A 10,597-nucleotide genomic window follows, 5' to 3' on the forward strand; every position below is an offset into this window, starting at 1 on the left:
TGCAGCTGTCATACACTTTCTTCTTGAGCGACAATGGTAGGCTGCTATTCATTATCTGAGGATATCTGCCATATGCGCCCCACCCCATTCTTATCCTTCTAATTATCTCTGCCTCATGGTTGGGATCTGGGGTCACAACTGGCCCTAAGTAGATATATTCGCTTACCACTTCCACTGCCTCGCCACCTATCTCAAACCGCTGTGCTGTCCCGAGGTTATTGATCATTACTATAGTTTTCTGCATATTAATTTTCAGGCCAACGGTTCTACTCTGTTCATCCAGTGCGGAAAGCATGCTTTGATTCGTCCCCCGAGTTACTTAGCAAGGCAACGTCAGCAGCAAATCTGAGGTTACTGAGGTATTCTCCATTAACCCTTACTCCCACCTGTTCCCAATCCAACGTTCTGAATACTTCTTGTAAACATGCTGTGAATAACATTGGAGAGATTGTGTCTCCTTGTCTGACACCCTTTCTTATAGGTATTTTACTGCTCTCCCTATGGAGGATGATGGTAGCTGTGGACCCATTGTAGATATCCTCTAGTATTCTTCCATAATGCTCATCTGCCCCCTGGTTCCGTAATTCCTGAATGACTGCTAGGCTTTCGACCGAGTCAAATGCTTTCTCATAATCTGTAAGGCCTATATATAGGGGTTCAGTATACTCAGCGCACTTCTCTATCACCTGATTGATCGTGTGAATATGGTCCATTGTTGAATTACCTTTACGGAACCCTGCTTGTTCTTTAGGTTGACTAAAATCTAAGGTTGCAGAAATTCTGTTAGCGATTACCTTGGTAAGTACCTTGTAGACGACTGACAGTAAGCAGATCGGCCTGTAATTTTCAAGAGCTTAAGTCGCCTTTCTTATGTATTAGGATGATGTTCGCCTGCATCCAATATTCCGGTATACTTGCGGTCATTAGGCATTGCGTATACAGGTTTGCCAGTTTTTCAAGTACAATTCCTCCGCCATCCTTCAAGAGGTCTGGTGTTATCTGGTCCTCACCAGGTGCTTTGCCCCCTTTCATTTCTTTCAAAGCCTTCCTTGCTTCTTCGGTCGTTACTGGTGGGATGTCTATCTCCTCTGAACTACTGTCTCGTTCGGCATTATCCTGGATGTCCCGGCTACTGTATAGGTCCCTATAGACCTCCTCGGCCACTGTGACTATTTTATCCCTATTTGTGATGACATTGCCTTGCTGATCTTTAAGTTCATACATCTGATTTTTCCCCACGCCAAAACGCCTCTTCACTGCTTTCAGGCTACCTCCGTTCTTTGCAGCATATTCGATCCTCTACATATTATAATTCCGTATGTCAGCTGTCTTACGCTTATTGATTAACTTAGAGAGCTCCCCTATTTGTATTCTGTCAGCTGCGGTAGAGATTGTCATGGTTTGCTGTTTCCTGATTAGATCTTTCGTCTCCTGTGAACGTTTACCAGTATCCTGTCTAGCCATAGTGCCCCCGACTTCTACTGCACACTCCGTGATAATGAGTGTAAGGCTGTCGTTGGCTTCCTGTGTCGTAAGCTCGGCTTCATCGTTAAGAGCTGAATATCGGTTCTGCAGTGCGATCCTGAATTCTTCTACTTTACGTCGTACTGTTAGCTCATTTATCGGCTTCTTTCGTACTAGCTTGTTGCGGTCCATCCTCAAATCTAGCCTAATTCGAGATCTTACCATACGGTGGTCACTACACCTTACCCTTCCGAGCACTTCCACATCCTGCACGACGCCAGGGTTATTGCATAATATGAAGTCTATTTCATTTTTATGCTCCCCATTCGGGCTCCTCCAGGTCCACTTCCGATTCTCCCATTTACAGAAGAAAGTATTCATTATGCGTAGGTTATTCCGTTCTGCAAACTCAACTAGTAGGTCCCCCCTGCTATTTCTACAGCCCAGACCATAGTTCCCAACTGCCTTGTCTCCAACCTGATTCTTGCCTACTTTAGCATTGAAGTCCCCCATAACTACGGTATACTGTGTTTTTACTTTAGCCATTGCCGATTCCACATCTTCATAGAAGCGTTCCACTACTTGGTCGTCGTGGCTGGATGTGGGCGCGTAGCCCTGCACCACCTTGAGCTTGTACCTCTTATTGAGCCTAATTACAAGACCTGCTGCCCTTTCATTAATGCAATAGTGTTCTATGTTGCCAGCTATGCTTTTATTGACTAGAAATCCCACTCCCAGTTCTCTTCTGTCCTCTAGACCCCGATAACATAGGACGTGTCCATTTTTCAGCACCGTAGATGTTTCGGCTGCCCTCCTAACCTCACTAAGCCCTATTACACCCCCTTTAATGCCCTCTAATTCCTCGAAAAACACCTCTAGACTCGATTCGCTAGATAAGGTTCGCGCGTTAAACGTTGCCAGGTTCAGATTCCATTGGCGGCCTGTTCGTATCCGGGGATTCTTAGCACCCTCTGCTGCGTCACAGGTCTGACCGCCGCCGTGGTCAGTTGCTTCGCACCCGCTCGGAACTGAGGGCCGAGGGTTAATTCGCGTATTCATGAGATGTTGTGGCCGTTACTACACCAGGGTGGCCAATCCTGCTCTGGTGAGGGAGTGCATTACCGGCAATGGTCGCCGGTGTCAGGCCGCACCCCAAGCCCCGTTGTGCAATTCCATCAATACGCGGATTTTTTTCTTTTTTTTTCAATCCGGTGGGAATTGTCCAGCACCGCGATTCGAACCATGGTCCTTCTGCCCGCGAGGCGGATGCTCTACCTCTACTCCATTCAAGTTAAATAAATATACAAATATTTAACTTGAAGGCGAGTTTCTTGTGCGCACAGTCCCGGGGGTAAAACAAACAAGGGCTCGAATACGCACATGACGCCAAACTAAAAATTGGCACTGCCTTTCCCTGTAAGCCCACACAGCATATTACGTTTACATCTAAACTCACTGACAATTATGACACTGCCTCGTGTAAAATCTGAGAGTGCTTTGTTGGTGTTCTTTGTTATATCTTCAGTAAAAATATTTTGTTATATCATTGTGAAAACACTGTGGCTGGTGCGGCGGAAGTGTACAATTATTGGCCCGGTGTTCTCCAATTGTGAGCAGTGTGTGTCCCGAGACTCCCTTGGCAATGAGGGAATCGCAAGAGGGAAAACATTGGCTATGCGTGAGGGCGTTTCACAGCAGTCAGCACTGGTACACCTTGGTGTATGTACGAACGATTAACGGCGGATTCCTCTGGTGAAGTCATTTTGCTATCGCACACCATGCATCCAGCGCTTTCTTCCGTCAACAGCCTATCCTTTATTTGTAACCATAGCTTTCAATGGGTGCGTTCTGCGATATGTCAACCAGAAGGTGTGTGAAACCAGTAAGCTCGTCGGCGCTCACCTCCTAGCTCTTCCAAAATTCTCCCTTATGCTTCCCGCTTTCGTCGTTCATTCTTCGCAACGCTCCGCGTTCATTTTTTTCCGTAATCCCGTGGGGCAATATATTCTTCATTTGATTTTAGCGACTTGTGCAGCAGACGGAAAAGGTACGAGCTGGAACCTAGGAGCTGCGCTCTGAAGTGGCAATGCCAGAAGTTACCGATAAAATTTGGCAGAAAATATTTTCTTCTAATATGCGAAATATTTTCATGCGAAATGTGTTTCTTCTCCTTTTCTTCTCACTTATGGAAACAAAAAATTGTTTCACCATAAATAATTGCGGCTATTGCCGTTATCAAATTGAGGAACAGTGCAGCAATCAAGAAACCACGAAATACAGAAACTCTAGGTAATTTATTTCCTCCGCTGTTCACATTGCGGATGTGAAGGCGCCGTACCGCCAGGGTGGTAAGCAACTAATAAAACTTACAGCTATTAGAATTTTAAAACATTGAGATGCAGGTGTAACAGCAAAAACAAGTGCGGAACGCCTAAAAACACGGCAATCCTACTAAGAGCTACTACGCCGCATCTACCGAAAACAATAATTTGAACACCTAAAAACATGAATATTGTGGCGGAATTCGCAAGAATAGCAAGGCGGCCGTGTCCCGGAGAGTTTTATTTCCTGAACACGAGCAACCGAATTCACAAAATATTCACCATAGCAATCGCTCTCTACGAACTCTTTGAAAGAATGTATGGTCGACTTATATTCAGACTTTCTTATTTCTTTCATTATACTAGAGTCGGCATAACCTTGACTGCGGGAAATAAAGTGCAGCAAAGTTTGAGTACAGATATAAATGTATAGAAAAAGAGACATCACAAAAACTGTGACATCACCGGCGTGTTCTCGTCCTGTACAATTTTTTGGTATTGTTTTGAACTGAAAAATGTATGCTGCCCTTAAGTCATTAGTAAATCGTAATACGCACGAAATGAATATATCGTTTGCGGCAACAATTATATTCGTGCAACTTGCAGCTTCGTGGATCACCATGAAGCTGCAAGTTGCTCTTGTTTTCATGGCAATTTCTGGATTGCTAATGGTGTTGGGTATGAAGTTATACAAATGATGTTAATATTTTTATTACTACGGTTCAGCACACATCTTAAAGGTCAACTGCAACGAAAATATACGTGCCTCAAATTCTGTTTCAACGTGTCGTATACAACACTAAGGTCTCTTGTGACCTAATTTTCAACGCCACACATACGCAGTTTGTGTATTAAAACCGTTGGAAAACACGCCGCTTCAGCCAATGGAGCGCCTAGCGGAGTGACGCCGCAACTGGTCGCCATTGCGGCGGATGCAAGGTTGCAGTCAGGACTCCCGTTGCTCCCGTCGTCTGTCCTTCGTAGCCCCTTTAATGCGGCCTTACGCGAGTGAGCAGCGTAGTTCGTGCCTGGTGCATAATCAATTGATTTCACGCGTTTCCAAAATGCTATAAGCTGAAGAAGCTTTGAGTCCGATACAAAGCGAGAAAATTCGAAGACAGCATGGGCTGGTCGACGTGAGGGGCTATGCCCACTCGGTGAGCAAGGATACGGCAGCTGCACAACGGCTGATTTCGGGGTCACGACGGCGGCAGCAGGCTCTCGGTCGACTGTACGATAAAGCGGGACGCCAGTACGGCGGACGCGAAGCGATTCGCTGTTGGCGCGGCCAGTCGGCGCATCCGCGCGTGAACGAGTACTCGCCAGAATACATGGAGGGAATTTACGACGAAAAGTCGCACAACGCCCGGCGACGCCGTCCGGACATCGGCCGCAGAAAAACGAGTTGTAAATGGGAGATTGTTTGACAAAAATGAGGCCGCAACGAGTGAAGTCCGCGTGATTCTCATAGCTCAAGCCGCAAGCGAAACACTGCCCAATTCAACTGCCATGGCTTGTGTCGCCGACGTAGGCATGTACGATAGCTTTTGTTAGGTATAAAAGCGATCCAGCTACATTATATGGACCCCTTTGCAATATTCGGCTCATATGCAAGATCGGCGCTTGAGAAACAGTCGACGAAAGCTAGAAGCAGCAAGCCGTATGCATTTATGGCCTAGTTTGACATGCTGCATTTTTCAAGAGGACGCCATCTTCTGGAGATGCACGAGAGTTAAAATGCCGGCTTCATATTTTGGAGGTCGCTAGTCCAAGCCTTCCCGTGAGGCGTGTTATTTTTGTTATTCAATTTTGGTCATCTCTCATTCTTTTTCTGCCGCCGTTGGTGCTTTTGCACACTGACAACGAATATTTCGGCAGAAGAAATGCCCCTACTCACGCCGCCGTTGATTCTAGTCATGGAGGTACCGTTATCCACACTGAGAGCAACCCACAGGCGACGCGGCGGTAAGTGCCGTGTCTTTGTTCTATATATATTTGGTCCATCCATGAACTACGTCGTGAAAGTGGGCTGCAAACGGCCGGCGAGAGGCGATATGCTGTTGCCGGAGCCTGTCGGGGCGTCCGGTGCTCGTCGAACTGCACCAAATTGATTCAGCTCAAACCACTTCGTCAAAAACTTGAACAAAAACAAGCCGCTGTTGGCCCCATTCGCTTACCCTGTCAAAAAAAAATGTGGTTGATCCCTCTTTCATAGGAATCGGTAAAAAACGAAAGTGAGATTTCCCTTCTTTATTCGGAATCAATATGAACTTGCACATCGCTATTTATATTTCGTCGGTATGGCACCGTCAGACTTATCAACATTAAACACAGGATTGCACGCGCCTGGGCAGTACGTAAACCTGAATGAAACCACACGCACTCGCAAACCATGCCAAATAAACCTAACGGGTTGCCAGCGAATTGTTTGGTGAACTCACGGTCCTCTGCAGCGAAAGAGCATGATTTGCGGGGCTGTCTTTTGGGTGTGATAGGCGAGCGACAACCTGCTGGCGCGTCACTTTCGCACATGTGCGACCACTCCGTCCCTGCTCCGTGGAGTGTACGGCAGACGGTTGCGTTGCGACGAGCTCAGCTGGCGCCAAATGTCGGCGCTGATTAGCATCGTAATGCACTACTTCGCTTCCCCTCTCTCAGACGGCAGCACCATCGAAATAGAGGAGGTTATAGGAAAGCCATATGACGCGTTCCAACCGATGGCTGCGTTTCAGCTCGTAGGGGAGTCGGTAAAGCGCCTGGCACCTCCCGTTGCGGCGACGGCGCACCCGGCTCGAATTCTGGCCCAGGCGCGTTTTTCTGGCAGTGTCATTTCCGTGACGGATATGACGTCAGTCAGATCTTGGTGGATCCCGGCATAAAGCACTTTCATGTGTTAAAAATAATGAGATGCTGGGTGTGAACTTTCCTTTCTCTTCTTTTCTTTTCTTTTCTCACAAACGCATGGTGGTTCGATCAGCACAGACACTATGCCCTGTGCAAGCCCCCATCTAGCGCTCAACACTGTTGTTTGTGTACCTATTTCCCAGCTCATGTTTCCTGTCTTTCCCCCTTACCTATCTACTACAGGCGCGTCTCACCCACTCATACTGAAGCAATATTGGTAGCACCGACTTCCTAACCCCCTTTCGCTGACGTTTCCAGTTTTCAAAGAAACTCAGTACCTTAAGCTCATCGAATGCGCGCCTTCTTCTGGCAGGCAGCTATGGGAGATCCTGCCGGCCACGCCCACTCGATTCCAGAGTATAACGTCACTTCCAACGTCACAGTGGCCGCCCTTTCTTCCACTTTCGGTTTGGAAAAGAGCAATTTTTGCGCCTCCAGATGACGCACTTGGCTACTTTTAAAGTAGTACTACCGAAAAGCAGTGCATTTCAGGGACAAAAATTTTGCTGCGGTTGGCCTTTATATCTTTATATAAGGATTTTACCTTTTCCCCCAAATACATATTAGAAAGAAACAGGGTATAAAGTACAACAAAGATCCGTACGTACGTTGTTAGTACCCTTAAAATACGGATGATACAAGGACCGCAAAGCATTATACGTGCATTTTTGTTGCATTCTCAGAACCGAATTGGGACCCTGGTTTAAAAAAGTGGCCATGTTATCAGGGACGCCGTTTCAAAATTTCCAAGCTGTGGGTTGTCTTACTTTGAGAAAAATTTCGAGCGTATTTTCAGCAAATTTGGAGGTGCCATAAGAGGTGTGTACAATGTTTTTCCGGAATCGAAAAAGAACATAATGCTTTGCACAGAAAATTTTCACGAGGTATGAGGTACACATTTGTGATTTATCTACAAAAAAGTGATCTGCAAAAAATATTTCTGGGCTCCGTTCAAGACAAAATTGAGTCTGCTTGAAAGCGTTTAAGCTATTTTTGTGTTGTTGTGGGGTAAGTAAAGCCATTGCAGGATTCAAAAAGTGCAGTAAACGGAGCAAGGTAGAATTTCTTGCTGTGCAATGGTATTGAGGGTGCCAGCAGTGTAGAGTTTCAGGTAAGATGATAAATACGTCTTTAAGCTCGCATAAAGGCTGAAATGAAGGTTTACATTCTTGACCGACTGTACCGGAACAACTAGGCGCTACACCTAGTTCGTAGCAGCTTTGAATATGAATAAACCTATACTTTGAGTGCTGGAAAAGTTTAAAACGAAAGGCTTAGTTATGGTCTTTGGAAAACATGAATAACACATATTATGGAACCGCTTTCTTCCATATTTTCCGCACGAGAAGCGTTGCCTATTACCGGGGGAGGGCGACATATAGCATCAGGTTTAAATTTACACGGGACGCTTCCAGTACAATTGGCTACGTGCATTGCACTTTTGTTGCTTTGATACTAGGCGTGCAGACTGTTGGCAAGGCATCAAAAGACGCAAGTCGCAATGAATGGTTTGCTTAACGTATGTTGTGGTTTTGCGGTAGCCAAACTCTCCTGTGATTTTTAAACGTGTGCAAGCTATAGGCGTGGTGAGTGCAGTACAAGCTGTGCAACAAATTTCGCTACCCCTTTTTGCATGCAAGTTCGCGAAAGTTTCTGATTGTCATTTTTTTCTTTGCTTTTCGTGTATCGGTGTTAACTGGTCCATCACACTGTGCTTTGATGCAAGCAGCATCTAATCTGTCACAGTCTTCACACATGTACTATTAACCGAGATATGCGTGAGTACAAAAGAGAACCCAGCTTTTCCCGGCCCGAGCTTGGCCTATATGTGTTATGCGTATTCTGCGCGGCAATACTCCAAGGGCGGTGACTTTTGTTAGTCTGCAATGTCCAATACGTTTCAATAGTGTTTATCAGTTTGAAAACACTGTAAAGTTTCTTAACATCACACGATTCTTTCGGACCCATTTTTCCCAGGACCAGCACTGACAGATGGCATCCAGGCCAGGCTTGACAGCGGAGCTTTTGAGCGTGCCGAAAGCGCCTCAGCGGCCCCGGACGGGCGTCAATTTGGCGAAGGATGCATGGCCTCCTTGTGTCGCTAGAGTGAGACTCTGGAGTAAAACAGCCCGCAGCACAGACGTGCACCTGTCTTGATGGCTGTACTTCAGTATTATGGCTGCTGAAATAAAGTCTTTTTTTTTGTCTGTTGCCTTAATAACATTGTCGGCATTCAGTCATGCAATGACGTAAATAGAGTTGATCTGCATAGTTATCGATTCTCTGGTTTCTACTAACATCACCCGCAGTTTCCTTTTATATTTACTCAGTATTTAGAAACTCGTTTACTTTGTGGTTCCTCATTTTTGAAAGCTTCGTTGCAAGGCCCTGGAAGGCTAGTGAAGTGCCACACTAAGATATAGAGAATCCCTGTAGCGCAACTGTAAGGAAACCTGCTAAGGGTGTGCGTGGTCGTGATGGGAAAGAGCACTGATTCTCCGTGACCCCCACGAGAGGCTGCTACATTCTAATAAAGGGAGAGCCTCGGTGACCTCATATGATGAATAACAAGAACGCCACTCCTGTTAAGGACGTCTGCTCTAGTTCTGACGTATGCGATTCCGTCCTGATTGGAAACTGTGGGTAAAGGGCCCTAAAGGCTGAATACAGTTTTGTTTTAACTGTAATATCATACTTTTCTGTGCTGTCTCAGCCATTTTTCGACGAGCAAAGATGCGTTATTGGCTGAGAAATAAGTAAATAAATCTGGAAGTTCTGTCGCCCACTTCCCCTTTCGTTTTTTCGTGATGTAGCCATTGCGTCACAAAATCGGAGCGAAGCTCCACTGCGGTCTAGAGTGTCTCCAAGTCATGGCCGACTACGGCAACGTTTCTCTAGTTAAGGAGGCTGGTTTGGACTTTTACGATTTTTCCCCGACAGAATGAGAAACGTGTTAAGATACTCGAGCAGAGCCGGTGTGCCAGCCTACTCCGGCGACCCACAACCCATTGAGCCAGCTGCGAGAAAGGATAACTGCGGCGAAGCCGCTTTTTAAGCAACCAGCGCCGTTTCGAATACCGAGCGCGGCGTCCCTGGCTCCCGGCTGGCGCCCTTCAGGAGGGCGCCTTCACTTACCTCGCCTGGCGATACCAGCCATCTCATATTACCTCCTCTCGCGCACCTCGAGCTTTTCATAAAATGTACAGTCTTGACGGCATCCGTATCGAGGACTCGTAGTCGTCGGCGCCCCCGCATCCCCTGGCTCAAACATAATAAGTGGAGAGCGACGCATGCTTTACGGATTATCAACGGCGGCTCGAGGCGAACGGAAAAGCACAAGGGTGGATGGATCAGCTAACCACTCGCACTATGTTTATTTCACGAGCGATTATGTTCAAACCGGGCACGCATTACCGATAGCAAAATTTTAAATAAAGCGTTACTCCTCCATTTATTCCTACTCCTCCGCGCACCTATAACGGAAGATTGAAAGGTCAGGCGGGACGCTTAACCTCCTGCAGCGCATCTTGTTCCTTATTGCCGCTTCTAGTGAAGGGACCTGAACTACTTCCTGCCGGGTACATTGCCTGCAGAAGCTCGAGCGCTTACCCTCGTAGGTTATTGACTTCGCTAAGTGCGCACCAATGCTTTTCGAAAACGAAAGTGAAAGCATGATAGCTTGCTGAATGGTGAGAGAAGCAGGCTACCTCGAAGTGTATAAGAGTAGTGTGTGTCTTTAGATACATGGAGCTCACGGAAAGCTTTGATTCACGTTTATTTCACGTGCTGAACCACGGAGGAACTGTTTATTTCAGGGAAACATCTGTACATGCTTCTCCAATAAACTTTCAGCATTCACCACTTTTGTGACGTCATAAACAGTAATACCCAAAAGAGTACGGGACATC

This window comes from Haemaphysalis longicornis, unplaced genomic scaffold (assembly GCF_048455015.1).
Source record: "Haemaphysalis longicornis isolate Haplotype H1 unplaced genomic scaffold, Haemaphysalis longicornis Haplotype H1 scaffold_2, whole genome shotgun sequence".
In the NCBI taxonomy this organism is placed as follows: Eukaryota; Metazoa; Arthropoda; class Arachnida; order Ixodida; family Ixodidae; genus Haemaphysalis; species Haemaphysalis longicornis.